This window comes from Berghia stephanieae, chromosome 2 (assembly GCF_034508935.2).
Source record: "Berghia stephanieae isolate SIO BIC M18660-M18661 chromosome 2, UCSD_Bste_1.3, whole genome shotgun sequence".
Classification (NCBI taxonomy): Eukaryota; Metazoa; Mollusca; class Gastropoda; order Nudibranchia; family Aeolidiidae; genus Berghia; species Berghia stephanieae.
Genome location: NC_088361.1, coordinates 117863505 through 117869504, shown reverse-complemented (window position 1 = coordinate 117869504; position 6000 = coordinate 117863505).

The window sequence follows — 6000 nt, the reverse complement described above, 5'->3', positions numbered from 1 at the left end:
CGATGAAGTCTTGCTGTCTATAGACAAGTTCTAGACCTTAGTATATTGGCTGCAACATAGTGCCTCTTCTTACTGACACAGATGCACGACAGCTTCTCTCCAAGTTAAGAGGAGATGGCTTCTCCGCCCCGAGGGACCTAATTTTTCCTAGTCAACTTCCATCTCATGCGTCCCTTTCTCAGTCAGGGTGCATAAGTACAATGGTCGCCGACATTTCATTTGACTCGTACTGAGACTGAGAGGGTTTACCCAGCATCCCCTCTCCTTATTAAAATTTCATGACGTCAGATCCGGGTAATCGTCTTCCGCTGGACCTCAAGGGAGCTCCGTTACATGGTTTTTGATGTCAGCGTTCCTGACACTATGCACATAGACTTGCGGCGTTTGGAGTCGACCTTCTCGAAGTTTCTGCTGCTACCCCATACGCGACTCCGCAGTGGAATAGCATAGTGCTTTGGCGGATGTACTTAGGAGCGCCTGGTCGGCACCCCGAGTCGATCACTATTGGCACTATCTTGCCCAACGTCATCGGAAGACTTGGTTTACTCTATTTGTCGGGTAACACATTCGAGATGGACCCGAAATGTAAGGTTCAATGCAACCCTCTGATACTTTGGATACGGGTCATATGGGAGTGACTGGTCCCCGTCCACGACTTTCAGTTTCCTGGTATGTTTCACGTCACTTAAATGGATTAGAGTGGCTACGGTCTTCTTCGAAGTGTACATATTGAGATGCCACAGACCTGACAAGTAGGATTTGCTATACATTTGACTGTTTCCCCCCTAAGCCAAGGGCTCCGGCCAGAGTCAGGTCTAACCAAGTAATCTCATTCCAAAACAATCTCGAGATGGTTCCACTCGTTGCCCTGATGATCAAGGGCCCAACTGTCCGCGTACCCCGACTAACAACATCGGCACCAAGACAGATCCCCGAGGAACATCATTCTTTATTTTTCTGACTTTCCAGGTGGAGTCTCTTATGGTGACTTGGGATTTTCTTTTCCCTATGATAGATGAGAGCAATTTCAATCTTCCTGCATCTTATGGTTTTAGTAAATTTTAGCATAAGCTCCTGGCACGTGACCATGCCGTATCCCACCGATTCGGCCCTGGTCCATAACGTTCGTTCGAAGCCTGCTTCAATGTGCTTAAAAGTCAATGTTGAATAATTTAAGTCTAGCCCGTGAAAAACAAAATGAGGTGCCGAAATTCCGTGTCTTACGGTTGAGAGAAGAATGCTTTACCGATTAAGTAAGATTCTCAAACATTGCAATAGTAAATCTAGTTACATTATAGTTTTCCTTAATTTCTCATCCACAAAATTTAGAAGCCAACGGTAGCTTTAAATGCACGTTAATAATAAAAAATAGTTATTGTCTCATTATTGCCTACCCATATTATTTTCAGGTCTGCGAAATTATGGGCCTGTTTTTATATGTATTACTATAATGGAGAATATTTTTGTGTCGATTTGAAAGAAAATTTTATAACAATGAGACAACAATTAAGGATGGAAGATTTGTAAACAAGTACACATCGGACGGTACCAAGATAACTGTATTTTGAAAACTCTAAATGTTCATTTGGACTTCTACTTCTAGGTTAATTAGGTAGTGTGCAAGATAACTTACCTTTATATTTTGAGGTGTTTGATATATCCAAGCTGCTACCAAATATCTATTATCTAAATATGCATACAAAATCATGACTCGAAACAAAATAGAAACGCAACTTATTTGTTTATTGGCACTTCCGAACCATGCACATACCTTCTGATATTGTACAAAGGAAAACAACGTAAACACCACACGTTTTAGCGTTTCTAAAATATTACACTTTTAAAAGGGTGATTTTTACCACTTTCTATAGATACCACTTTCGCCTATCAGGTAACGAATTTTATTCTCAAGAAAATTGACACACGAAAATTTCTCAGTAATCGTAACCCATGGTCTCGGTTACTGAAGAATAATTGGCTTATGTAAAGTCAATGAAATAGGCATATCCATGATATTGGCGTTGTTCTTCCTAAATCAACTGAGCATTTTGGTGCAAGTGGCATTTTTGCTCTTAACTGCTCTCAAGGTTCGTAAACATAAACCCTCCGAATCAGGAACCGGATAAACTTAACGGCAATTAAGAGTTAATTGAGCCTAGGTGAAAATATGTTTTCTACGAGTATGTTTATGTTTTAAATTGTTTTACGGCACTGGCAACCCTTTTAGATCATTCCAGCTTCAGTAAGGGACGAAGAATGGATAGCCAAAACGTCAAGCAAGACATAAGGGACCAGATCAAATAAGAAAATTGAAGTAGATTCCCAGATAATCAATGTGCTTAATTTCAGATATTCAAAAGTCCGATCCAGACACAAGCAAATGATATCACTAAGAAGAAAGTTGAGAGTATCAATATTAGAATCAACAAATAAGTTGACGATTGACTGCTGAAAATAGTCAATTAAACTGACAATTGCCGCATAGGTGTAATATAACTTGTTTGAATGAAAGAATCGCTCCTTTTTATCACAGGTGATTGACTATTCTAGACTCTCTTAAATTCATATTAAACATTTTTTTTTTTTTGTCATAGCATTTTGGTTAATGTTGCGAGGGGGTGAAGGTGGTTGGGAATGTTATTCTGTTGCTTTCGTCATAATCATCAACACCACCACCACTGAGACATAGATTAAATTCTCAACGTGAAAACCCCATTGCCATTTAATCGGGTTTTTGTTCCTCCAATACGTCACGATTTAGTGATAACGTGGAATAATGATATCAACACTATTGCCCAATGGTTTTATGTAAAATGTTGAGGCAGGTTTTTATCGGTGGGACGCGTAAACCCATACATATCGATACAAAATCTGATACGTACGTACAGAATGTGTTATTTCTTGATCGACTGTACACAGCAAAATAATTTACATACAGCACACATTACCTAACTACCTAAACGTTGTATGTAGACGCGAAAGAACGTTTGTTGTTTGTTGACTTTTAAGGGCTTTGCGGCCCTTGCGACTCATTTAGGTCATGACAATGCCAGTAAAAAGGAAGAAAATGGAATAGTAACAAAACTCAAGATTTAAAATTCAAAGGAGGAAAAGTGACACAAAGGGGACTGGTTTAAAAGGGGAACCGTAGATTCCAGCAGTATATTTTGTGTGAGATTGCATAAAAATCTCACCCAGACATAATCACATGTTCTCAATCAAAGAGCCAATCAAATATTTACAAAATCAATCAAGTCATAACCTATAACAATACACAATAGAGATGTTTAACAAGGAATAAAATGTATCTCCCAAAACTAATGCTATACATTTGACTGTTTGCCCCTTAGCCAAGGACTCCGCCAGAGTCAGGTCAAACCAAATAATCTCATTCCAAAAAATAAAAAATAAAAAAGAAGAGAGAAAGCAACCCCGAAAAGGGGATAGAAGAAACAGGAACATTGACCTCACTGCCCACCATGGGAGGTAAAAAGACCTCAGTCATTAAAAACGTTCGACTTTGTGTGTGTGCATTTGTGTGTGTGTGTGTGTGTATGTTTGGAATAGAGCCTATTGGATCAAATTTCACTCTAACAGAAAATCGGTAAATTCACCACCACATACTGACCTGATCTGAAAATCTTATTGCCAATGGCAGACAAATGCTTTTAGTCCTAGGATGTCTAGAAAAAAAAAAACCCAACAATATCAAACAAACAAAACAAACTTTTGATAAACTGCGTTAAGAAACGGAGAGAAAAAAAAGGAAATCAATAAGTCACCTAAGAAGTTACTAATAATAATTAGGCAATCTTGCTATCCTGCGTACAATGGCTACATTCGATATCGGGCGGGATCCATACAATCTTCCTACGGCTAAGACTAAGAGTCTTTATAGAGGTTTTCAAACAAAAATGGTGGTACCTACTTCACTTTTTCTTCATTTTGTCAATGTCATGCAATGCTGGGAGTGGTCACTGTATGAAAGAGGGTAACGTTTATTGTTATTGAAATAGTGACAATACAAAGCGGCTATGTGTCTAGTTGTATGACACTTGCTTTCGGATCGGAAGGTCCTGGGTTCGAGCCTCGCTCGGCGCATAGTTGAGTCCCTGGAAAAGGCTCTTTACTCACATTCTCTCACCGTACTCAGGTGTAAAATGAGTACCTGGCCGTTAATAGCTTTGTCTCTGTCCGAAAAAGTGTAATATCGCCTAACAGGCGTCATGTCTCGTTCTACATGTTACGTGTTGCTGTTGGTCAGGGACCCTTTGTAAAGCGCTTTGAGCATGTTTAGTGGATATTGCGCTATATAAAAGCTCAAGTTTTTTTTTTAAACAAGGGCGGCTCGTAGCAAATGGACGTTTGGATCCGTGTGACCCGTTGGAGAAATTAATGGAGCATTGTAAAATGCACATATATTTATCACACCGTTATGTGGATGCATGGAATACGATTGTGCACTTATTTGTACTGCTGGGATGCCCTTTGCTAAAATTTTAAAAAGCGTGAAAAGTTTTCTCCTAAAGAGCATTGTTATGCCTGGCACTGGTTGCTAAGGACATAACCTGAACGAGTCTGGATTTGACCTTGGGTTGCTATGTATTCTGAACACCTCTTTTATCTAATCAAGGTTCGAACCCGGTGCTATATAAGGCGCGGGAAACCAGAGGCAGTTCTTGTAAGTTTCATCGAGCTGAACAGAATACCCCCTAGGCTAGGCTCAGTGCAGTGGCCTGATCTTCGACTCTGAGGGAACTTATCAACGAGTTCTCTCCGTCTCTCTTTCTTAGTCTTTTCTTTACGTTGACCTTTCGGGCTGTCTGGCTCTACCGAATCGTCACAGCATAATATGAAAATATTTTGTGCAAAGCTTCTCTTCATCAAATGGTATCACCCTCAAATCATAGAGAAAGGTGCATATCCATCTAGATTTCCCTTAACCGTTGCCTTAAAACATCCAATACTTTCATACTTTAAAAATACTACTCACCAACACCGAACAAGATCAGTCGGAAATTTTCAAGAAGCCAGTTTTACGCTTTAACCGGAAGATTGGCATCCCTAGAATGTCAGATGGGGTAACTTTGCCACCAGGGGAAACTTAACCTCTCTGGACCAGAGTATATTAAATTTTGTGGCACTTCCTTTGATGAGAAATCAAGTCTTTTAACGAGAAAAATAACTGCAATATGGCTGAGAATATCCCAAAATACTAAATACTCTACATCCACAAAGAAAAGGTTTATTCTTGAAGCAAACTTACCCAATGTGTTGGTGTTAATTATTTTGATACGTTTTGAGGAAACATGTCTGAGATTCCATTGACTCTGGTATGTGGTGGTTTTTTGATGAAACAACGGGCCAGAGAGTGAAAAAAAATTATTTAAAAAACTATAATTATAATAATAACTGCTGTTGTGAGTAAGAGTAAAATAGTGTCTAAGTGGATAAGGCACTACCCGTCTGGAGAGGAAGGAAGGGAGGGTGGGAGAGAGAGAGAGAGAGAGAAAAAGAGAGAGAGAGAGGGAGAGAGAGAGAGAGAAAGAGAAAGAAAGAGAGAGAGAGAGAAAGGGAGAGAGAGAGAGAGAGAGAGAGAGAGAGAGAGAGAGAAGAGAGGAGAGAAGAGAGAGAGAGAGAAGAGAGAGAGAGAGAGAGAGAGAGAGAGAGAGAGAGAGAGAGAAGAGAGAAGAGAGAGAAGAGAGAGAGAGAGAGAGAGAGAGAGGAGAGAGAGAGGAGAGAGAGAGAGAGAGAGAAAGGAGAAGAGAGAAGAGAGAGAGAGAGAGAGAGAGAAGAGAGAGAGAGAGAGAGAGAGAGAGAGAAAGAGAGAGAGAGATAGAGAGAGAGAGATGAGAGAAGAGAGGGAGAGAAAGAAGAGGGGAGAGAGAAAGAGAGAGAGAGAGAGGAGAAGAGAGAGAGAGAGGAGTGAGAGGAGAGAGAGGAGAGAGAGAGAGAGAGAGAGAGAGAAGAGAAGAGAAGAAGAAGAGAAGAAGAAGAAGA